General features: G+C 34.4%; 1 protein-coding gene across 1 annotated transcript in view; it reads left to right on the top strand.

The window, feature by feature from the left end:
* Nucleotides 1–25,651, top strand: part of Stt3b (STT3 oligosaccharyltransferase complex catalytic subunit B) — a 97,440-nt gene that overhangs the window by 7,210 nt on the left and 64,579 nt on the right. The gene's annotated exons all lie outside the window — the stretch shown is intronic.

The raw sequence follows: 25,651 nt of genomic DNA, 5'->3' as shown, positions 1-25,651 counted from the left end.
CAGCCTATGCTGTGTATGTGTGTGTGTATACTAATGTTGAAGGAAAGTTTATATTGTTCTCACCATTACAGAAATTAAAGTGAGTATATTAATTCATACTTATTTCTAAAGTTACAGTATACAGGGCTGGGATCTAGCTCAGTGGTTCTGCCACCTGCCTTGCAAGCAAAAGGATCCAAGTTTAGTCCCCAGTACCAAAAAATAAATAAGTAAATAAAGTTCTAGTATACATAAACCTTAAATTATTATTCATTGCTGGCCAATATTTTTTTGAGACAGCGTCTCACTATGTAGTTGAGACTGACGGGGAACTCACTATGTAGCTCAGATTGGTCTTGAACTCACAGCAGTCCTCCTGTCTCAACCACCCAGTGCTGGGATTACAGGCTTGCGCCACCACGCCCAGCCTGGTCAAATTTTTCTTAAGAGGATACAACCAAATTCAATAGATAGGAGAAAAGAATCATAACTGATACTTCACTTTTCAGTGTACATTATTATATCCTCTTACTTGGGTAATCCACAGCAAAAATAATAGAGTACAGAATTATTGGAAAGCGTAACTCTAGTAATCTTTGAAATATTCTTTGAAAATGTCTTAGTTATTTATGTAAATATAAGCAAAAAAGATGTGTTCTACAAAGGCTTTGATTATAGATGTAAAGATGTTTCAGTCTTTAAAACATTTTAAATGTGGAAATATATTTTGAAAAGTATAAATATAATACACAGGAGAATGAACACCTGTGTGACTATTACACCATTAGGATCACTACCATCACCTCATCCTCAGTAGGCCTTGCTGTGTGATTTCCCAATCCCCTACCTCTCCAGCCTAATTAATTGCACCTTGCTTATTTCATAGGTGATAAAACTTCATGAGTTGCTAACTAATATGGTTTAATTTTGCCTATTTTTAAATTTCACGTGAATGGAATTGTGGCTTTTGTATCTTGTTCTTTTTGCTAAGTGTTTTAAAGATTCGTTTTTATTGGTCAAAGTTGTCCAGAGTATGTAGGTAATAAAGGTCAGCAATAATTTAACTATACTTTCTATCTGCCTGGTATAATACCCGCTGTTTAAGAGCAGAAATGCTTGTAAGAAAAGAATGGGGAAAAGATCCTCTTCACTTGAGATCACAATGATTTCAAAACTGAGACCAGGTTCTTCGGACTGGCCTTGAACTCATGTAGCCTAGGCTGGCCTCACACAGTGATCCTCCTATTTTAGCCTCCCAAGTGCTGGGATTACAGGTGTGTTGTTCTGTCATTCCTGGCTCACAGTTTTAGTATGTGCTGCTGAAGCGAGCACATTCCTGGCTCACAGGAGCCATACCTGACGCTAGAGGTGGAGTCAATGTTGTCCCTAGATAATCTTGACTACTGTTTTTTTTTTTGGTGGTATTAGGAGTTGAACCCAGGGCCATCACACTGAGCTGTATATCACCAGCCCTTTTAAAAATTTATCATCCTGCCTCCACCTTCCAGAGCGCTAGGATTATGAGCATGTATCATCAAGACCATCTTTTTTTTTTTTTTTTTTTTTTTTTTTTTTTTTTTTTGTGGTACCCTAGATCGAACTCGGCGCCTGCGCTTGCAAGGCAGGCCACCGAACCGCTGAGCAAGCCCATCTTGACAGCTATTTTTAAGGAAATCTCTGGCCAGAGATTCAGTCTTTCAGCCAACACTAAGAATATAAGGACCAAAGGAGTAAGGAAAGAGAGGTCACTGCCTTTCAAGAGAGGAATGGTAATTGGAAAAATGTAAAATTGCTAGTTTTAAAAATGGTTTTTAGCTGGGCTTGGTGCACATGCCTGTGATTCCTGCTACTCAGGAGGCTGAAGTGGGAGGATCATTTGAGACTAGCTTGGGCATTATAGGAAGAACCTGTCTTAAAAGCTGTGGCTTTTGTCAACTATTAATCATTTTAAAGAACAGACATATTAAAATTAACAAAGAAAAGAATGGTGAGTAACTCTTAAAAGAAGGAAAAGTACACTGAAAGGGAATCTCAAGCTGAAGAAATGTAGGAAAACCCTAAGAAAAAGGACTGTGTATTGGTAATTTTGTAGCAGATTGTTGACCATGGGTGTGTGTGATTTTTGTTTGTGTTGATGTGAAACCTTGAATATTTTCTTGTTTTTTTGTTTTCGAGGTTGCTTTCTTCTAGTCTTTCAGGGCTATTTGTTTCCATTTCTTTTCTCCTTTATTGATTTAGTAGTTGTCTTGGTATTCAAGAAGAATGGAAAAGTGTGATATTAGGAAGATGACTTCAAAAACTGTTTAGCATCAAAAGTTTGATTCAGAAAAAAGTGAAGAAAGGTCATCGGTCTTTATTATGTAGGAACTTGAAATCTGTTGGGGTGTGAGATTGTGCTAGAAGATATTTCAGAATATATTTGAAATGTGATTATAGTTTATAAGGTTTTGATTAGAGAATAGTTCCTAAGTGAAACAAAAAGGAAAGCTCTCTGATGCATTTCTATTTTTATTGGTCAGAATGATTTACATCTATTTTGATGGTATTTTTTCCACTGTGGATTAGTATAGAACTCATACTGCTTGAGTGGCTGTGTTTCTTGTGAACAACTGATGAGCTCTCATCATAGTTAATTCATTGTTGATGAGAAATTTAAATCTGGGGCTTTCTTCAAATTCCCAGTTTTCTGCAGAAAATTTAAACCTTGTATCATAAGAAAGATATGTATACTCTATCCCTCACCATGACATTCTATGTAATAGGTGCTATAAAGTAACATGAAATGCCTTAGACTCTACTTGGATAATGGTTCAATTTAATGATTTAAGCTACTTCAACATCCCTTGTGTTCCTTTTATGTGACTTTCTCAAGTGCAGATACTTTTTTGAAATGTATTAGCTGTTGAGTATGCCAGGCATACTACTATTAGAAATAAAAACATAATAATAGCTTATCTGCCTAATTCTCATAATAGGCTCTATTAATCATAGTATCAAATATACTTTATTTACATTTTGCTTATTACTGTTAATTTTACCAAATAGGCTAGAGCTATTTTGATGATTTCACCACTTGTAAAAATACACTCAAGGAGTTTGCCTAAGTTGGTAAGATACTCTGTAGTGAATTGAATTTTAATGCTCACTGTCTTAATTAATGGTGTGTTATTATAGATACAAAATCCTTTAAGTCGAGGACATCATTTCTGATTTTCCTGCTGTATTTTACACAGTATCAGGAATGTACTGCTCAATGAATATTAAGACAGACCTGCCAGGGGTGGTGGTACAAGCCTGTAATCCCAGCACTCAGGAGGCTGAGGCAGGAGGATTGCTTTGAGTTCGAGGCCAGCCTGGGCTATGTAGTAAGTTCCAGGTCAGTCTCAACTATATGGTGAGACCCTGTCTCAAAACAAAAACAAAAACAAAAAAAAAGACAGACCCTTCATCCTTCATAACCGTGTTTTTGTTTTGCTAATATTTTGAATAGTATAGCAAGTCTCTTGTGTCTTGTCTTTGACTGTGATGCTAGTAAAATTCTTTATGTAGTAAATGTTGTAATCCCACTTTCAGTAAAGGTGTGTTATTCTGACAGAAGGGGAGAGACTGGAAGAATGGAGATGCTTACCGAAGAAATTATTTTTATGTGAGATTGTTGATTGCTATCAGCATTTGAGAGATGAATGGTTGGATAGATACCTTAGAACTTTGAGGGAAATTTAGTTTCATTAGTATTCTTTCCAAGTACAAATAAGTCACAGAAATTTCTCTGACATTTTAACACACTAGTTAAGGAATATTGAATCAAAGTCTAGTTAATAATATCCAAAACCAAATGAATTGTTAACTTTTGAGAGGATAAATGGAAAAAGATAGATGGTAGCAATAAAAAATACAAGCTGGCATTTTAGAAACAGCAAAAATTGAAATTTTCATTATATACATTGAGTAGACTGTACTAAATTCATACTAATGAGTTTGGATTAATATAATCCATTTGGTTTCATGGCTCTTGTACTGACTGTGATTACAAGTTTACAAGTTAAAGTGTTTTTGGAATGAAAATAACTTTGTCTATGTCTGATTACTGGGAGGATCATTGATCATAGAAGGTCTTTCAGGTTAAATAAAGTAAGGTAGTCTTATTTTGAGACAGTATCTCACTACATAATTCAGTCTGACCTTGAACTCACTATGTAGCCCAGCCTCCAGTAGTGATCCTCTTGCCTCATATAGCCTTTATCTTTTCCTACTATGAACTGAACTTTAACAAAAAAATGGTCATTAGATTATCATTCCATGTAATAGCGATAACCTTGTGAGTCCTAAAATTAATGTGCTAAAACAATCTTATAGGATGTATTTATTTAATAATAATCTGCCTTGAAACAAAACAAAAAAGCAAATCTTTATCAGGGTTCCTGTAAAAAAAATGTATTATAGTGAACAGGATTTGTTGAATAGAATACATGGGTATGTAAAACAAGTTCCTAATTTTTTTAAATTTAGTGGACTTGCTCTGTGGAAGTGTAATTTTTATTCCCAAATCATTTTTGCTCTACACCATGGCTAAAGGCTTTTATTTTAATACGCTACACAGCTTTCTGGCATTTGGAGGAGGAACAGGATAATGAAAGATGTGGGGCAGATGAAATAAGTCATAAAACTATGTGTAATGGCCATACATTCAAAGAAAAACGAGCTTGGGGAGCAACTAAAATCTTTTAAAATAAAGATATTTTTGAATGTTGTTAATGAGTTAGTCACTTCATTTAAAAGATCTTTTCTTATTTAAGATAATTAATTTTGGTTGTAAAAATAATTTATTGGATTTAAATGAAATGTCTAATATAAAATTTTTATATGAAAAGTTTTCCTAATACATTCTGGACATTTAAAAAGAGTATAAGTTAAGAGTTAATGATTGTTAGATGTGAATCGCAACATAATATACATTTATATATTATAAATTGAAGTGCATTTAAGATTCAACTTGTATGAAATAGAATGTGTATACTGTATGTAATTATACAACTTAATGGTAAACACCTGTGAACCTCCTACCCAATTACAGAACTACAGTACTAGGATCATTACCAATTTCATATCTGTGTTCCTTCTAGCCTTAGTTTTCCTCTTAGCACTAGTAAACCATTATTCTGAGTTTTAACATTTCCTTTGCCATATTTAGGAAAAAAACTTTAATAATATATGTATATGTAAACAACATACTGCTGAATTTTGCTTTACTTGGAGCTTTAAAAAGTAGTATTAGCCCATATATTTATCTCGACTTCATTTGTACATTTGTTGATGGAACAGTTGGATTTATTTTTAATGAATATTAAATTTTTTGTGATGAATGCATGTCAGTGCTCGCTAGAGTATATACCTGGAATTGAAATTTATTATAACATGTTACAATTGTTTATAAAGATACATATCCAAAAACTTGATGACAAAACAATACTTTGTTATTTCACATCCTGTGAGTTGAATGGAAAGTTACTCCACTTCATGTGTGAGCTGTCCACTCACCTCTCTCCTTTAAACATCTTCCTTCTGCAAATATAATTTCTTTCATATATTTGCACCTTTTATAATTTTTTATATATATATATGTATGTATGTATATGTATATATATTCAGTTTGTGGCTTAATGATTCTTGCAGCAATCCTGTGCTATTTTATTATCCCCATTTTATAGATAGACTAGTATGTTAAAAGAATATGGTCTTGAAGTCAGATAGCTTCTGAGTGTGACATTTTATTATCAAAAGTAGTGGTAGAGTGCTTGTAGTATATGTGAGGCACTGGATTTAATCCTCAGCACTAAGAAACAAAAACTCAAAGTGTATTTGTAATTCTCTAAATAGGTTGTAAAATAGAGTATATCAAACATGCTAATCTCTGAGGAGCTTAATGTATATTATTATTTCAGGTAGGTCAGGAAGGTTACTTTGAAAACATTAAGGATGCTGAAGCTTTCCCTATATACAGTCCAGTATTTCTAATCACTTCTAACTCAACACCTTTGAAAAGATGGGAGAAAGTTATTTATTCTTCTCATCACTTCTTTTTTGCTGGTATTTTCTGTTTGAAAAAGAAATTGGATAGCTTTTGCTTGCATGAGATATGGAATAAACTTCACAACTGGAAAAGAACTTAAATGCAATGTTTAGAATGTTTGCCAAAGGGCCAAGGATTTAGCTGAGTGGTTTTGCCGTCTGCCTCAAAAGCACAAGGTCCCAAGTTTGATCCCCAGTACCCACCCCCCAAAGAAAAGGAATGCTTGCCAAAGTGTATACTGTAGGTCACATGTCCTGGAATTTGTGGTTCAAAACAAAATAACATATAAAATTTAGATTTGTAAATATTCCCCCATTCTTTCATATTGTTTTACAATATACATTATCTTGTTGTAGGCTGAGAAGTTTCAGTAAACTTAATTTGAGTCATATTTATTGTACTTAAAAATCACTACTAGTTTATTTAAGTTGGTATTTGTTTTACTCTTTTGTGCTGTTAAAACAATATATAAGATTGGGTAATTTATAAAGAACAGAAATTTATTTTCTACAGTTCTGAAGGCTGGGAAGTCCAAGTTCAAGGGGTCTGTATCTACTGAAGTCCCTTCTTGCTATATTAGCCCATGGTGGAAGGCAGAACAGCAAGACAACATGAATGTAACACACACAATCACATGTGTATACACAATTACACGTGTGGACATACATGTGTGGAGCTAAACTATTTTAGAACAAATCCACTCGTCTGATAGTGATATTAATCCATCCATGAGGGCAGGACCCTCGTGTCCTAAACACTTCTGAACACTGTTGCATTGAGGATTAAATTTCTAACAGGATTTGGGGGAGAGACAAACCATAGTAGTGTTTGATGCAATTGATTTGAGAGCCTGATCTAAGTGATTTATTTGGTAATGATACTGAGACCTAGAGATGCTAGATGACTTTGTCCAAAGTCATAGGCTGCAATTAGGACTTAGAGCCTTGCAGGCTTAAAATCTTTTAATTCTTTTGTTTGAATTACTGCATTATGAACATGAAGCATGTCCACATTGTAATAACAGCATATATTTTTTTTCAGATGAGTACTTAACTGCATATCCCTCATGATTTGTCTTGATAACTAAATTCAATACATATTATAACATTTTAATATTTAATAATTTGTCAGCTTATAAATATCACTTCCCTTAATTCTTAAAAACCGGAGATGTTCAGAGAAGGCCAGTCAGCATATATTGCTACTTTAAACGATTGCTTTCTTTTAGGTTATCCCTTGTTGGTTCTTAGCTCTTAGAGCAGTGGTGGTGAACTTATGCCATATGTGCCACAGCTGGTTGTTACCATTTAAGGCTCTAAAAGGTTCACTATCATCACTGTCCTGGAGTATTTTCTGAAGACTGTTGTTCATTTTGCTTTTAAGCTTACTGGTGGGCCAGACCACTTTTAATTTTTTAATCACAGCAAGTTGTTGGTCATGCATATTTTTACTATAATGTTTGTTATTGTCTTCAGTACTTGAATATGTCCTGTTTATATATATTACGCATATCTACATAGGTATTATAATATACATGACTTAGTTGGAAGTCCTTGTAGCATATATGTCTCATAAGTTAGAGACTAATTAAAATGTAAATATAACAATCAGTTTTTCCATATAACATGAATATGTGCATCTGGCTTTATGTATAGTATTTGTGTGTTATATAGAGAAAGCAAAAGCTCATGTGCTTATCCTTTTTTGTAGATTTTTAAAGATTTTAATCTGTATTGGAGTTCGCTAAACAAAAATATGTAATTAGAATTTTCAGATTTTTTGAGTAGCATTAAAATGGTATGACAGCATCTAATTTTGTTTTGTTTTTATTACCAGCTTATTTTTCCAATTTATTAATGTCCTTTATAAAGCAGAATAGACTTTTTTAATGTGCTCCCCCTCCCCAGGGCAGGGTGGGGGTGGGGAAGTGGAACTCAGGATCATGTGCTTGCCTGAGTTTGCCAGACAGGCAGGGCACCACTAAGGTACATTCCCGGCCCTCTGGAATAGATCTTTTTAAAATGAATATTGATGAAAATTGTTAGTTGTTACTGTTACTCAATTAAGAGATGGAACTAAAATAGGTAGGTTGGTTAATATGTGTTGGAAAGAAATTTTGTTTGGTGTGTACTAGTGTCTTTTTGATTGATACTTTTCACTTTTGAGAGGATAGAGTACATAGCTCTAAGTCTGCAAGACACTTTCAGCATTTTAACAACTCTTCATTTTCTTTTGCTCAAAAGTGAACAAAGAGATGCTTTATTATGATAAGTACAGCATGTTTTCTACTTTTGAAGGACTTCAGTAAAAATGCCCTATCAGTTGTAAATAGATATAACTTTAAGGACCAGTCACTACTGCTTACATATAGTAGTAGTTCCATGTATTTGTAGATCTTTTCCTTTAGTATTTACTTAGTAAAACATGACATAGTAAAAGAAGAGTTCTTTTTCATGTATCATTAGTAATCTTTTATAATTTGTATTTTTTTCACCATCATTACTTTAGACCTTATTGTAAAACTATAATCCAACTATCCTACATATCCTCACATGAGTTTCTATACTTTGATATAAAAGTTGGCTCTGACCGGGGATTTAACTCAGTGGCACCGCACCTGCCTCATAAATTGCAAAGCCCTGAGCTTGAACCCCAGTATAAAAAAAAAAAAAAGAATGGTCATAGTATGGCCTGGGATTTATCTCAGTGGTGCTGTGCCTGCCTTGCAAGGCTGAGTTTGATCCCGGTACAAAAAAAAAAAAAAAAATGGCTCTGAACCAGGCCTAATGATGGATGCCTGTAATCCCAGCTATTTGGGAAGTTGATGCAGGAGGATCACAAATTCTAGGCCACTCTTAATAAGACCCTGTTTCAAAATAAAATGAATTGGGGTTGTAGCTCAGCACAGTACTTCAGTAAGTAAATAAATAAAATTTGCTGTGTTTAATTGCCTATACAGTGTTTATGTATATCACTTGGTGAGTTTGGATTTAGATTATTCTAAAAAAGTAAGTCCCCTGTTATTGTTTTGTGCCCTCTGTGTCCTCCCCCAGTAGTATAACTGGCCGATCTGACCTACTTTTGATTTTAATTTTACCACTAGATGGCAGGAATGATAAAAGACAGATTGAAATGCCATGTTTAGCTTTGTTCCCTGTCCCTGCTAATACTGAATTTGGGGTGTATATAAAAAGTCTGTTGGGTCGGAGATTTAGCTGAGTGGTACTTCTGCCTGCCTCACGAGCACAAGGTCCCTAGTTCTATCCCCAGTACCCCCCAAAAGCCTGTCAACTAGTAGGACTTAATAAGAAACATTTGGTGCCTTGTGTAGGTTGAAAAGGCTTAGTATAAGGATGAAGGAGAAAATAGAAAACCTTTCATCTTGGAGTTAATCACTGGTATTCTGATACTTTGGTTTTTACTTTTATTCACTCTTTGTTGAATTTTACTTTTTAAATTTCCTTATTTCCTGATTTTGTTATGCATATGTTGAAATCCATAATTGACTATTTCTTTTGGTGACACTAATAAAAGCTTTACCATTTACCAGTAGGTTGAATACATGTAACCTGGCTAGTTGTAGCACTTACATATGTGAAATCTTGAGCTATACTTTGGAAACAAACTTTTAAGAGTGGCTATGTAAGTCTTTTTATGAAATTAATTTCAAGAGAGCCTGTTTAAAAAAAAAAAAAGAAGATGGCAGTTTCCATCTGTAATCCCAGCACTTGGGAGACTGAAGCAGGAGGATCACCATGAATTTCAGAGCAGCTTTGGATTCATAGTGAGTTCAAGGCCATCCTGAACTAAGTAGTGAGACCCTGTCTCTAAATACGTAACACAAAAGGAAAAGAGAGGGAGAGAGTGAGAGCATCTGTTAGTTGATAGTCTTTGAAGAACAAAGTGGGGAACAGAGTCTAGGGTGGTAAGATATGGATAAACTTCCATGGTTGAAGTACACTATACGACTGTCTTTTGAGCAGACTTGCACCAGACACTCTCTTTAGTAAGCTGTATTGGCAAGGAAGTACATTCAGCTTTATCTTGTCATGGCCAAAAGTTGGCAAGAGACTAGAACCTTCAGTCCTGTGCTCTAGGAAATCAATTCTGCCAGTATCCTAAGTGAGCACAGTAGTGGATTCTTTCCCCAGAGAACTCATCCTCCTCCCCAGAACTTAACCCTAGTGACACCTTGGTTGCAGCCTTTTGAGATCCTGAATAGTTGAACTTCCTAGACTTGGCCCATGAAATCTATTAGTGAACAAATTGTATATTGTTTTAAACCACTAAATATTTGTTAGGCAACAATTTATTGAGTACTTCTTATGTGCTAGATACAATGTTGTGGACCCAAATAGACATTCTAGTCTATTGTGGAAGCCAGACTTGAAACATGTTAAGAATGACACATTCTGTGAAAGGCTTATGGTACAATGAGAGCATATGATAGGAAGATTTAATTAAATATAAATACCTTTTAAAATATACTTCTATATTGCTTTCTGCGATAGTTAATTTTGGTTACTGACGACTGGACTGGATTGAGGGATGCCTTAAAAATAGGTACTGAGAAATGGATCATTGCTGTGACTATACTTGATATACACCTTTGGAATTGGTTCGTGGGAGGGTTTGGAAAGGTTGGAAGAGTGGACTAGAGAAAGCCTAGAAACCTACAAGCAGAACTTACTGAGCAGTTCTTATGGGGCCTCAAGGCCAGAATGCTGATAAAAATGGGGAAAGTAAAGTCCAGACTGATAAAGTTTCAGATGGAATTGAGGGTTCTATTAAAATCGGAGTTACACTATAGCAAAGAATTTGGAGATATTTTGTCCATGCCTTGGTACTTTGTAGGAGGTGAAGTTTCAAGATGATGGAATAGTTTATCTGTTAGGAAACTTCAAGCAAACACAGCACTTAAGCAGTGACCTCTGGGTATTCCTGGCTATTCTAGCCAAATTTACAGTGAGAATCAGCATAGAAGAGCAAACTGGAAAGATTTGGAAAATTTGCAGTTTCACCAGGAAAATAGCCCATATAAAGGTTGCACCCAGGGAGGGTGCGGTTTCAAGAGAATAGCACTGTTAAAAAGGAGTCAAGTTTGCATAGGAGCTGGAGGAAGGATGACTGGAGGCAATCAGAAGTCCTTTAAGGCCACAGCCATTACAGGCTAACCAGTATAAAATAAAAGTTTATTTCAAAGACTTTCTAGGGCAGTGTCTTTTGAGAAGAAATCCCTACAAGCCCTTCCCACCTTGGACCACTTAGGCCATCCAGGCACTTTTGGACAGCTGTAGCTGTGGTCCAGGTCAGCCCCAGTATTGCTAGCAGTGATCTGGACTTTGGTGTCATCTATGTCCACATGTTGCTGGTTTTGCAGACATGCAGAAAGCAAGAGTTTTGGGGTTATGGAAGCTTCCAGAAAGATTTCAGAGAAAGACCTGCAAGATTAGGCAGTGTGTGGCAGAATTGGAATCCTGGAAGCTGTGAGTGAGAATGAAGCCAAAGCTTCATTGGAAACATCAAAGAGAGAGGAACATGGACAGCTTCCTGAGAGAAGCTGCAGGCAGCATGCAGAGCCAGCCTAACACAGTGGCCATGTGGGCTGCTACCAGCAAAGCAGTAGTGTCAAGGCTTTCCAGCTCCATCAAAGTGTATATTCTGCCACATGTGCTTTAAGATACTAGAGATGGAGACTTAAGATTTAGTGTTTAGATACTAGAATTGGAAACAGGAATTTATCCAGCAAGAAGGCATAAGTCTTGCTTTGGTCTAGTCTGGGAATGTTTATTCTGGGCCATTGTATCTTGAGTGTACGTACTATATGTATTTCCTGGAAATATGACCTAACTGGAAATTAAGCCTTAGCATGATTTTCAGAATACTCGTATTACAGTCCCTTCCCCCCAAATAAGCCTCAAGTTAAAAAAATTATCAGCCAGACGGATGAATTTAGTACGTCCATTGCAACACATGACAGACATATTGAATTATAATAATATATAAATACATAATATTGACAGTACCTAAATAATAATATAAATTATAATTAAGCATTTGTTGAATACCCACATGGATGCCTTTGGCAAGAGGTAAACGCCTATGAAAACAGATGAACTGGAAACTTACTGCAGAATAACCAAAGTACAGACATAACACATGAATAATGTGTGCACTTGATAGCGAACAAGCATGGCTGTGTCTAATTTGAATTGTGTGTTGTAACGGATGTACTTGATGCATTTGCATGAAACAAAGAAATGTTTTCTGACTTGGTTCTGGCAATTTTTCATCACTTGTGTGGACCATCATTCTTAATTGTCATCATTTTTGTTGCCACTCCTGTCTTCTAAGTCTTCAGTTAACACTTGATTTAGTGGAAAAACGTTGTGAAGCCTAGTCTGTAAGATGTCTTGACTTGAGCAAAAAATTCATGGTATAAAATCACTGACAGCTGTGTTGCCAGTACATTATGAGCAGGCTATATATTCAAGACGTATTCATTTAAGGAGAGCTCTTTTGTAGACATGAGAGATTAGGGTCAGTGGTTCTACAGGAAAACAGCCGCAAGAAATTCTGGCTGAAATTTGGGTTTAGAGAGTTATGACAATGTTCCAGAAGATGATAGCACTTTGAATAAATGTAGGTTTTTGTATATGAATAGATGAATAAATGTAGATTGTTGCACATGAATGGATGGATTGTTGCGCACAAAAAATATAAGATATTCCTTGAAAATAAGCCCTATTTTGTCTTTTAGAGCAAGAATTGATATGACAGTCTTATTTGGGGGATAAATCTGGTGATTTGTTCTTTTATTTTTACAAGGACTCATTGCTGAATTTGCTTTGAGTCTTGAAAAGAGAGTTTGGACTTGAACCTTTGAGTAGTACTAGAACAGTTAAGATCTTGGGGACTTTCAGGAGTGTACCCAGTGCATTTGACATTGAGATGGGCATGCACATTTGGGCGCCAGATGTAGAGTGCTATAATTTGGATCATAAGTGTCCCTTAGAGGGCCATGTATTCAAGGCTCAGTCCCCACCTTGGCATTCTTGGGAGGTAGTAATAGAAATTTTAATAGTTGCGGGGAGGTCTTCTGGATATTGGGGGCATACCCTTGAAGGGGTTGGTGGAACTTTGTTCCTGTTTTCTTTTGGTTTACTACCATGTGGTGAACAGGTTTGCTGTGCCACACACTCCTGTCATGTATGCTCCCCTCCAACCATGACATAAAAGCAATAGGTTCCACCAACCATAAACAGAAGGCATGAGCCAAAATAAGCCTCTTGGTTATCTCAGGTCTTTTGTTACAGTAACCACAAGCTAACATTCTCACTTTTTAAAGCATAGTTCTATGATAAGACTTGTTCTAGCTTTGTTTTCTATTAGTGCTATGAAAATGGTCTATGGACATTTTTTAGTCCTTTATGTGCACTTTCATTTTTGTAGAACACGTCTACCTTTTTCTGCCTTTTTGTTGAAAAACTCATCCGGGTTTAAGTTAAATGGTCAGTTGTAGTTGCCTTGCATGAATGAGCCCTTTAGATGTTTAGATGTTTTTTGAGAGAGTAGATGTCCTGTTTACTAGTATCTCTAGTACCCAGTATGGTGAGGTAAGACCTTAAAAACAAAACATGATTCCCCAGTACCAAAAAAAAAAAAAAAAATTGTGCTGTGAAAGAATTGAAACTTCTGTACATTGCGGTAGGAGTATGAATGTTAACTATTTTGGAGAACTGTTTAATATTTTCAAAATAAATATCTACTTATAACCTAGGAGTAGAATTGCAAAGTGCAGACCCAAAGAAACTAAACCACATATCTGTACGGAGGACTTTTACAAGAATGTTCGTTCATATTTATTTCACTGTGTTTTATACAGCCTCCTAATATTTATTGCCTGAATTGGAAACCGTCCAAAAGCCTTACAATAGGAATAGTGGATTGTAATAGTCATAAAGGGGAATACTACTCAGGAATAAAAAGGAATAAATTACTGCTGCATGAGTAACTCAAAAACTTTAAATATATGAAGCCAGACATATATTAGAATTATGATTCCATTTATATGCAAATAAATGTGTAGTGAAAGAAGTTAAAGTGTTTAAGAAGGGCAAAATGACTAGAAAGATGTACATGGGAACTTTCTGGAGCAGTGATTTTGGCTGATAAGTGATACTAATTTACACAGTTATCAAAACTTAAAATCAAGAATGCAAGATCTGTGAATTGTAATGCATGTAAATTATACTTCAGATTTTTTAAGTGGAAAAAGAAAAACACATCAGTCCTTTAGGTATCCTTAATACCTCATGTATTCTCTTTTCTGCTTGATTGTGTTTGCCTGTTTCCATTCATGTTACAGGATTGTCAAAAATGGCCAGCTGTGTGGGATCAGCAATCAAATTTTCCTTTAGTTCATAGAAATGTACTTACATGTAGAGTGCCCAGCTTTATTAGTTCTGAGGTGAAGAGTTATTTGAGAACTACAATTTATTCATAGATTGAAATCTATATTTTATGGTTACATTTTCAAGAAAAAAAATTGCATTATTATGGAATCCTTTGTGTTTTTCTTTGTGTGCTTTAGCTTTTTCTTTTCTAGAATTCATAAAAAGACATCTGTTTAAGTGTTGGTAGTATAATCCTGCTCTAACTATAATTTTGCCAACCACAGTTTGGTTTAGCATGATGTATTTGTAAACCACAATTTTAAAACAGATTTTAAAAATAAATGTGGTTACTTTCTTCTTTCTGTCACTTTAAAAATTTTTAAGATAAAGAAATTAGATCTTGGGCCGGGGAGTTAGTTACCTCATTGATGCCACCTGCCTTGAAATTGCAGGGTCCTGAGTTTGATCCCTGGTACCAAAAATAAATAAACAAATAAATAAATAAGACCACATTGTTTTACCTTTTTGATTAAAAAAGCCCTTTTAGGGTGGGGGATTTAGCTCAGTGGTTCTGGTGCCTGCCTTGCAAGCCCAAGGACCCATGTTCAATCCCTGGTACCAAAAAACTAGAGAAATTTGAGTAAGAACCAAGTAATTATATAGCATTTTGTATAACTATACTATCTCTTGATCTAATGAAAATAATATTAATTTTTAAATGGTATAATGGCTAGGTTAAAAACTTGAAAAATAAATATAGTCTAGATTCCCCCAAAACTGCCTCAGCAATTTCTTTCAGGGGTGTAGCTTCTCTAAAAGCAGTGAAGATAACTCAGGAGGTTTTTCAGTGCTGGCTCATCTGAATTTGTTCTTCAGATATTTGCCATCTTTTGAAACATGTTGGGAGTAAACAGTTTTGAAATTCTGCACCATTTCATACACATTATTCTGGTAAGAAAGTCCTACTTTTAATTAGACTCTTAGAGACCTTCATCCAAAGGCAAACCTCACCTTTGCCTGTTTATGAGATTTTTACATTGCTGGATGCTGTTTTTGCCAGAGTTGTAGAAACAACTTACTTACTGTAAGGTTGGTAAATTATTCCATGTTGAATGTTTGTCTTACCGAACACTCAAAATGAATTTCACATGTTTGTTTTGTTATTTCTTTGTTATTTTTACTTTTTTCTGACATCTTTGGTTGTAAAATTGCATCATAATTACTGGGTTTCACTGACTGGCCTTTGCTTCTGTGTTTCAAACTGTCCCAGTCACAAGTGTAAGAACAATGAGGAAGAGATTCTCCCTTCAGCTTGCTTAATTTTAAAGATATTCATTCATTGATTCATTCATTCATTCATTTGGTGCTAAGGGTCAAACACAAGGCCTTGTTCATACTAGGTAAGTACTTTATTCCTGAGCTTCATCCTTTAACTGTTATGGGATTTCTGATCAAAATATACTTTTTCTCAATTACATTAATTTTGAGAGAAATATAAACTTCTTGGCAAAATGTTTAGGAATGCCACAATCTAAAATGTGGCTGCTTGCATATCGTTATTTGCTCTTGGCTCTTATTTCTGAATCCGTCATAATCCTTGACATGGTACCTAGCTATAAAATCTGTGAAAAGAGAAGATAGCATGATTCTTGTTTGTAAAAAATCATGATGAACTTTGTATTGTAAGAAAATTTATGGTAGAGGCACTGAATTTTGATGTATTCTATTTTAATTTAAGAACATATTGACATACCTTTAATTAAAACTTAATTGAGGAAATGGTATTTCTAATTCAGTTTAGAATTCTGTTACCTTTGTCTCTTCTGATTTGCTAATTGCTGGAAATAAAGTCAGATTTAACTTTTAAACTCATGTTACAATTTTTTTTTTTTGTAGTACTAGGGATTGAATTCAGGACCTTAGCACTGAGGTATATCCCTACTATTTTATTTATTTAAAAAATTGGGGGGGCTTTAGATATTTTTAATTTCTTTAGTACATGTTTGTGATACATAATGATTACATACATTGTGAGGGCAGCTTACTTCTTTTTATATCTCCTTTCCCTCCATCTCTTTGTCCCCCTTCCATTTGCAAAAGATCTCTCTCTCTCTGTTTCATATATTATCTGTCTTTCATTTGCTTTTTCATTTATTTTGAGACAAGGTCTGGCTAAGTTTCTTAATTGCCCAGGCAAGGCTTAAATTTGCAGTCTTTCTGCTTTAGCCTCCCAGAGCATTACATTATTGTACCTTGCTGGCTTTTGATTTGCTTACGTACTTTTAAATTTTTCTATATTCCCTTTTGTCATTAAATATTTTTGTGTTTAACAAGAAGGTAATGAATTAAGATATCTTATAGGTCTTAGAATTTTTAAAAGCATTGAATTTTATGGACTTTGTATATTGAAACTAGTAGAGCAGATGCTTCTAGTACTGATAATACCCTTAACATTTAGTTATTTAAAAATTTTTTATTGTGTGATAACTGTGTGCCAGGCACAGTACCAAGCACTTGGGATATGTACAAGATCTTAGTTGTAATGGATCTTATTTTCCAGAAAGATAAGCAAATGAATAAAAAATTTAAAATAAAGATAAATTTAATTAGTGATAAAAGCTATGAAAAAATAGTCATACACTATGGTGTGTCTTCAGAGAGAATATGGCTGTGGGGCTACTTTGAAAGTAAAGAAGACCTTTTAAAAGTGAAGAATGTCTTTTGAAGTGATGTTTCAAGACCAGACTTGACAAGAAGTAGTTAGGCAGGGAAAGATCTGAGTTAAGAGCAGTCTTCTGAGCAGAAAGATTAGTATATTGAAGCACCAAAAATAAGATCCTTATGGCCAGGGTACAGTTAGAGATAATTGTATGGCTGTTGTTAGGATATAGATGGCTAGATCAAATGCTAAAATTGGGAATTTAAAAAATTTAACAGTTATTCAGACTTTTTTATTTTATAATTTTTGTTTTTGAGATGAAGTCCTACTGTATTTTCTTTGCTGGGCTTGAACTCCTGGGCTCAAGCTATTCTCCTGCCTCAGCCTGGTGAGACTCCAGGCCTGTGCCATCACTTCAGTGCTGTATTCTTAAAGACTGGAACAGAAATTCATTTGCTGCAGCAAATATTTTAAGTTTCTGTATATAATAGTAAATTTTTTTTCAGTGCTGGGTATTGAACCCAGGGCCTTGTGCACACTAAGCAAGTGCTATGTAACTGAGCCTAATGTCCAGTAATACTAAATAGTTTTGGGTGTGATACAGAGGATTAATGAAAATTTAGAGAACCAAACATTAGAGGAATCCAAACAGCACTGAATAAAATACAGAGTGTGAAGTGTTCTCTAAATCAAATTTAATTGAAACAGTTATACTTTTTGTGGGGAGGGGCAGTGAGTGCAAGGCAGGTACTCTATCCTTGAGCTGTGGTTCTAGCCTCCCAATTATACTATTTTTATTAACCCCATTGTGAATAGTATATTTATATAGAAAATATTCACCTTAGGAGAGTGGGGATGCCAAAATGTCAAGCATTTACACAACTCATGATCTCACACTTCTCGGGGAAGAGTCATGTAAAAGTGTTTTAAAATGAAATTATATATAGAATGTTCTAGAGAAGCTTTAAGAAATACTTATTGGAACTTGATAAATTACCAGGTACTCTACTTGATGCTGGGTGTTGGAAGATTAATTTATTCATATTTGCATAGAGGCCATATAACATGAGATAGACTTCTGGCTTTGCTTTTCATTATTTGCATAATCTTTAATAAGTTACCTAATCTCTTTATGCTTTTGTCTTCTCACCTATAAATTGGGAATGATGATAAAACCAATTTCTGAAAGTTGTCATAATGATTTAAATGAGCTAATAGAAATAAAGGTACTTAGAACAGCACATAATGCAAATGTTGACTTTTTATTTTTGTTATCATTCATGTAACTTAGTTCTCTTCTCAAGGTCCTTTTAATACAGTGTAGGAGACAATGGAGCAGAATAAATAGTTAATAGTATTTAGTATATTGATTTGAATATAGTAGACACAAAGTACAAGATCTAGATATAAGAGGATAATTGCCAACTTTTATCTGAAAAGATAGTTAAGCCTTAAGAGGATGTTTCTTTTGAGTAAAGTCCTGAAAGGTATGTATGGGAGGATATAGTAAAAGGATTTGCTTTTCTGTTAACAGTTTGCTGAAATGTATTGAAAGTATGAAAAAGCATTAACTTCACAAATTTAGGGGAAAAGTAGAAGCTTAGGTGTATAAAGTTTAAAAGTAGGTCAGAGCCATTTGAAGGTGGGGACAAAAAATAGAATCTTAGAAATATTAGAGCTTCCTCTTATAGATTTGATAAAACAGTGGAAGGATTAGTATTGTTTTAGAGAGGAAATTCTGTTGTGTGATGTATGTATTGAAGGTAGTACTAGAATACTGGAAGCTACGAAGCCTGTAAGGCAAGTAAGATAGTCTACATGAAATTTGAAGAGGGCTATAATTGGAGGAATTTAAGAGATGGGAATATAAAATGAAGGATTCTAAAATGACTGGTAAATACTTGGGATATTGATAACATTTTAACTAGAATGGAATGACTTTTTTTTTTTTTTTTGGTACCGGGGATTGAACTCCGGTCCTTGTGCTTGCAAGGCAGGCCACCGAACCGCTGAGCTAAATCCCCAGCCCTAGAATAGAATGATTTTAATAGTGGAGGTCAGTAAATAATTCAGTTATATATTGAGATTGAGGTGCCTGTGGAGACAGCGAAGGAAGCTGTTCAATATATGAATTTAGAATTTTGTAAAGGAATTGTGTACTTGGGAATCATGTCGTAGTCAAAGTTCAAGAAATGAGCAAAGGAAAAGAGGAGCGAGATACCGTAGCAGTGAAAAGAGAATGAGCAAGCCTTGAAATTGATATTTGGAACACAGTGACTAAGAAAAAAATCTATATATATGGTAGTGGAAAACTTGTTCATCCAAAGGATTTAGGCACATTGGCAATTATAAAAAAACCAATATTTTAGTTGTTAGCCTCTTTATATATTTTTTCTTTAAAATGAGGTTCAATCACACTAATTTTGTTTTTCTATCTCTTATTGCACAAGTCATCCTTCTTCTTTTACAGAGGGGAAAGTATACCATGCACCTGTCCCTATAATGCCTTGACATTTAAAAATCACTAGGGCTCTGATTGAAGGTATAATTCACAATATTGGTGTGGAGGTACTGTGCTTTCTGTAAAAGAGAACAAGTAAAGTACCTTGTTATTCATAGCACCCTGTGATCCTTTTGACAATTTGAATTTTTAGAAATCTATTTGCTGCATCAAAATTATAGAAATGATAAAATTAGCAATCTAATCCAGAAAGTACTAATGTATATCCTAAGATTTTTGTTTGTTTGTTTTTTGTTTCTTGAGACAGGGTCTCACTGTGTAGTATAGTATATCAGAGAGAAGCATATATAGATTATAGCTGTTTCTGTCCTAAGCCTCATTCTTGTTTTTGTTTTGTTTTGTTTTGTTTTTGAGACAGGGTCTCACTGTGTAGTTGAGACTGACCTGAAACTCACTATGTAGCCCAGGCTGGTCTTGAACTCACAGCGATCCTCTTGCTGCAGCCTCCCAAGTGCTGGAATTATAGAGGTGCACCACCATGCCCGGCTCTCTGAAAATATTTATACAAAAAAATTTAGAACTGTATTACTAACTAAAGCATGTAGTAGAACAGAAAGAGTCAGTATTAAATAGAAAAATGGACAGAAGTCCGTTTCAGGGACAGAAATTACAGTACAAGCCTTGAGGTGCTTGCTTTGGGTGAGGTGTGCCCCATTTGGAATTTTGATGTTCAGGTGGGCTCTCTTAGAACAGAGCCAAGGTTTTATAAATTTAGCCATAGATTTTCTTATATGTGTATACATTAAATAGATTAGAAATACATTAACATTTCAGCATTAGCTTAGTAATAGGATTCTTTATGAAGGAATGTAAAACTCTGAAATTAGAAAAATAGATCTTTTCCATAAAGCCCATATCTTTTTAAGACAGTTTTTTTTTTCTTTTTTGAGATTTCATTCTGTAGTTTTTGCTACTTACTATGTCTGAAGGAATAGGGTGCCTCCTCTTGTGGAAGACCAAGAGCAATGCTAGAAGAGAGAGTGAGATAATGAATAGATGTAATGGAGCAGGTGAGCTTCCATTTCTTTGCTGTGTAGAGGCTGCCTTTTATCGCCTAAGACATTACTTGAATAATCTGAGAAAGCCAAAAGGAGCTGCAAATTACATCCTCTGAGAAATTTTTGATTTTTTTTCCTTCAAAAAGAAAGAATGACTTAAGACAGGAAGAAAAAAAGACTTATGTGGACTTTATTTCTTTCATTTCTGAAAAGTAGGTATGTGAATAATTATCTCACTTGTCTATAACAAGTAAACCAACTTAAAAATAAAAGGAGGGACTGAGGAGGGACTGGGGATTTTAAAAAATTTAGTAAAGGAGAAACGTGATTAGAAAGTACTTGATGACAAGATAAAGACAATTGTTAAACTTTAATCTGTTCAAATCAGAATACCAGTAGATGATTATTATGGTGGTAGCTAATAATTAAAGTTGTACGTCTTTTGGAACATGTTTCAATAATTGACAATAGAAAAAATGACAACTTTTAACTTGTCTGCTTGCCACTTTTCCTTTCTTTCATTCTTTCTATATGGCCAGCTTGCTTGTTCTCTTTCTGACTGGCTTTGTTTTCTGTTATGCCTCAGAATTATAAAAGGAAGAATTCTTTGTTAGAATATTTTCCCATCCTTTCTGTTCTTTTTTGTCACACTTAATACTGTACTCATTGCTAATAGACATTTTTACTTTTAGATTTTCTTCTTCATAAATGTGGGTCTTTAAAAGCTTTTTTTACTAGGGATTAAACTTTGTACTGTGCTATATCCCGGCCTTTCTTATTTTTATTTTCTTTTAACTTGTAATATGGGTTTTTCTCTTCCTTTATCAAGTTTAAAAATCACTTTTTTATATTCAGGTTCTTCGATGTTTAAGCAGTTTACTTGTTATTAAAAAGAAGTATAGCTATTTATCCTTTTTAGAAATGAGAATAAGTGTTTACTTTGTTATTTTCTAGATAAGTCTCTCTTCCATAATTGCATGGTGATTCTAGAGAGCGAGAATGAGAAAATTTAGAAGACATTTATTTGTATATTTTTAATTTTTATGGAAATATCAAACTAGAAGTAGATAAAAGATCTTATTCTCATATATTAATGTCAGTAATACTTAATTAACTTGTTTTAAAATAAATCCTTTTACTGTAGTTAAAAATCCTGAAACTTGCTCTGATAACATAATAATAGTCATACATTAGATCTCACAATTTTTTAGGCTCTTTTGACTTACATGTTATTTTACTAAGTTTTATTGTCATAAATTTATTATAGATACACATGTATGTGTACAGATTAAACTATGCACACTTTTTTTTATAGAAAATTTCAGTTGTACAGAAAAGTAGAGCTAATATACAGTGAACCTTCATATATACATCACCCAGCTCCATTGGTTATCAGTGGTTCATGTATGAACTACCACCCCCTGTTATTTAAATGTTTTTTAAAAACTTAACACATGCCAAAATTGAAGTCTACTTTTGTGTATGCAATTGTTTGGGTTTAATGAAGAGGGAATAGAATACAAAAATGTCATTATTAATAAAAAATAGTGTACTCAGTAATAAACACTAATTAAATATTTTGAACAAAATGCCAGAAGCTACAAGTTACCTCCAGGATACTGAAGTCACTAAGAAAAGGTATTCTTTGGTGAGGTGAACCTAGAATAGAGGTTCCATCTTGATGTTTTGAATGTACTTATTAAAGTAATGGAGTGAGGTTATGGAGTGTAAGATAAGACCTCTTCAAGAATAATTAGAGTTTTAGATCTGAGTGATTGATTATATGAAGAAGGGAGAATAAAAAGCAAGATGCTGGAAGGTTTTTTTGTAGAGAGAACAGAGAGATGAGAAAGACCATGCTAAAATTGCACACAAAAAGGGTGTAAATGATAAATACATTCAGCTTTTAGTTATTTACTATTACAGAGGAGAGTATTCTTTTGGTCATTCCAAATACCTCTTATATTTATTTTGGAGTTTTAGTGCTATAGCTGAATTATCCTTTGCATAGAGGAAAATAATCTAACTATGTTTTGTATAACAGCTGAAGCTGTAGTAAATTTGTGATGTATTATAAATTTAGATTCAGTACTTTCTACGGCAGTTAATATCTCTGAGTACCAGGAGGAATGCAGGCAATTTATATAGTCACTTTTTTATTAGACTCTAAATGTTGTCTGTCCTTTAATTGAAGAATATCATTTAACAGCAAGGAAAATGAAACAAAAAATTAGTAATGTTTGAGACTTATATGTCAAAATTTATACAAATTTAAGTCTGACCTTAAATATCTATTGTCTTTTGAGTTCATAAAGATTTTACTTGATAAAATTCTACTCCTTTAAAAAGCTTGAGGGAAATGGGAAGAAAAGAAGCAAGATACATCATGTACAGGTACAAATTCCTTATGATGAATATTATCATTATGTATATCTAAATAATACCAAGAAAAAAAGAAAAAAAATTTTGAAATCCAAGAGTTTGTTCATACTGTATATCTTTTTAACTTATTTTCAACTTACTTTGAATAAAGTAAATATCTGTTTGGTATTGGATATTTGTTTTAATATGTATTTGTAATTGAACAGATTGGCAGTAATAAGGGATAGAATAATATGGGGGCACATTACTGTCCCTTACAAACAGGACTTTACCTGAAGTTTGTCATATAGTCACCGAGACACTTCTTTAACACATAGAGAGGCTTATTAATTCTCATTTAAAATTTGAAATAATGTAGTGATAAAATAGAATTAATAAACGTGTGAGGTTGCTGGTTATAGAATCAAGGTAAAATCAACAGATTTTTGTCAGCATGTAAAATTTTAAAATAAAGAGAAAGATAGAATGAAATCTAAGCAAAGATGTTCATGGCTTCTGAGGTGGAGACACATTATAGAAGATCAAAATTAACAAAAGAGACCAGGTGCATTCATGAGTTGGATGCATCCACATAGTAAAGGTGTGGTGTTAATTCTGCCCAGATTAACTTGCAGAGTGCAGTGGTACCATGGTTGTAAAATTGCAGCTAGAATCTGGAACAAATAAACCAGAATCATGGGAAGAATTGAGTTCATGATCTAAGGTATTACTCTAAATGTAATTACAGTCAAAGCTGACACTTTCTTTGGGTAGAATTGACAATCTTATTTTAAAATTTATATGGAGAGCTGGAGATATGGCTCAGTGGTTCTGCTGCCTGCCTTGCAAGCACAAGGACCTGAGTTCTATCCCCGGTATCCCCCCCAAAAAAAGAACTTACATGGAGACTCAAAGGAATAAACCTAAAGGCACCATTAAAAATGTTCTGCCAGATATTAAGATTTAAAGCTATTGTAATAACCAGAGCATAATATTGATGCAAGGATAGACGTAAATACCACTTGGATAGAAGATAGAATACAGAATATATCTGAACATTAGTGAACTCTTAATATGATAGAGGTAGGACCCTACAGTGAGGGAGAAAAAAATGGTTATTTCAATAAATGATGGGATGGTTATGAGGATGAAAGAATTAAAATTGAGCCTCCATTTCTCAGCACATACCACTTTTTAGGTAAAAGTCTGAGTAGGTATGCTTGACTGTCAGTCGTTATGAAGAAGGAAATAGGAGACAGTCCTTATGAACTTTGAGCAGTAAGACATTTCTTTTTGCCCGAAAATGATAAATTTAAGTATGTGTCATGAATTTCTATTCTTTTTTTAATGAATTCTATTCTTTAAAAAAATAGCACTGAGTACAAAAAGCCACAGATTGAGAGATTACAATTAACAAAACTGATAAAAGAATAGTAACCAAGATATAAAAAATGCAAAAAACCTTTACACACTTTTCCCAGGAAGAAATTTTAATGGACAATAAATATATTTCATCATTCTTCATGGAAATGCAAATTTTAAAAGCACAGTAAAATGTCAAAACACAGTTGCCTTATTGGCAAAACCAAGAAGTTTAATAATCTTGAGTGTTAGATTAGTAAGCAGTGAGATGGGGTGTTCACTTTTGTCTGTAGTTAGATGATTAATATTACTCAAGACAACGGATTAGTTGAGTGGAGTGTATGAGGAGGTGTGGTATGATAGTTAACTGTGTCAACTTGAGTAAGAAATGCCCAACGAAATTGGATCAGTATAGTTCTGAGTGTGGCGGAAGGCATTACTGAAGACAGAAGACCCACCCTAGGGCAGCTTGTAGCCTGAATAATATAAAGGGGAAGCACGGGAAGGATTGCTTCTGTTTTCTTTGGAGAAGCTCCAGTCTTCACCTTCACCTTAGACATTATCTCCTGGCTTCCAGCACAGGCCCTTCAGCCTCCTGATAGGGATTTGCATGGCACACTACACTGAGCTCCAGGCCTGTATCCAGTGCCTGGCAGACCTTTTGCACTCTTCCACACCCGATTCTGTGGGCAGCCATTGTAAGCCAATCTTGTAAATTCTTAAATATTTGTATATCTTGCATTAAATCTGTTTCTCTAGTAAGCACATATGGGTTTAGAATGAGTTATAGCTTAAAGTGAAAATAGGAACTGCTATTATATTGAAAAGGCCAAGAGAAATATGAATGTGTTGCCTGTTAATAGTCTTGTTACTTCATTTCCTGAAGATGAGGTGGGAAAGCTATAAGGTTATTATGAGTATTGTGGGGTTGAAAACTGGGCTGGAAAGTAGGGTAGAAAAATTAATGACAATTCAGGCAGGAATTAATATACTAAACTGAAAAGAGAAAACTGTAGGGACGTGTAAAGAAGTTGTGGATGCTTTAAAAATTGCATGCCAGAGAGACTGAATTCTAAGGATAAGTTGGGACTAAACACATTCTGCTTCCATTTCTCTTTCTTAGGTTTTCAATTAGAATTATGGTGGGTTGGTTTAACTTTTAATTCTCTTTTCAGGCTTGTGTTCAGGCTTGTGTATCAGGAAGTGTAGTTATGTTGGTCTTTAACTTTGGGAAGAGCACTTAATGTTGGTATTTGGTGCGACAGCCCCCGAGACAGCCCCGCGGGGACCGGCTTCGGCGGGGCC

This window comes from Fukomys damarensis, unplaced genomic scaffold, assembly GCF_012274545.1.
Source record: "Fukomys damarensis isolate Sample0158 unplaced genomic scaffold, DMR_v1.0_HiC HiC_scaffold_28, whole genome shotgun sequence".
Classification (NCBI taxonomy): domain Eukaryota; kingdom Metazoa; phylum Chordata; class Mammalia; order Rodentia; family Bathyergidae; genus Fukomys; species Fukomys damarensis.
Note: the sequence above shows the minus strand (reverse complement) of the source record. Positions and strands in the feature narration are given on the sequence as shown.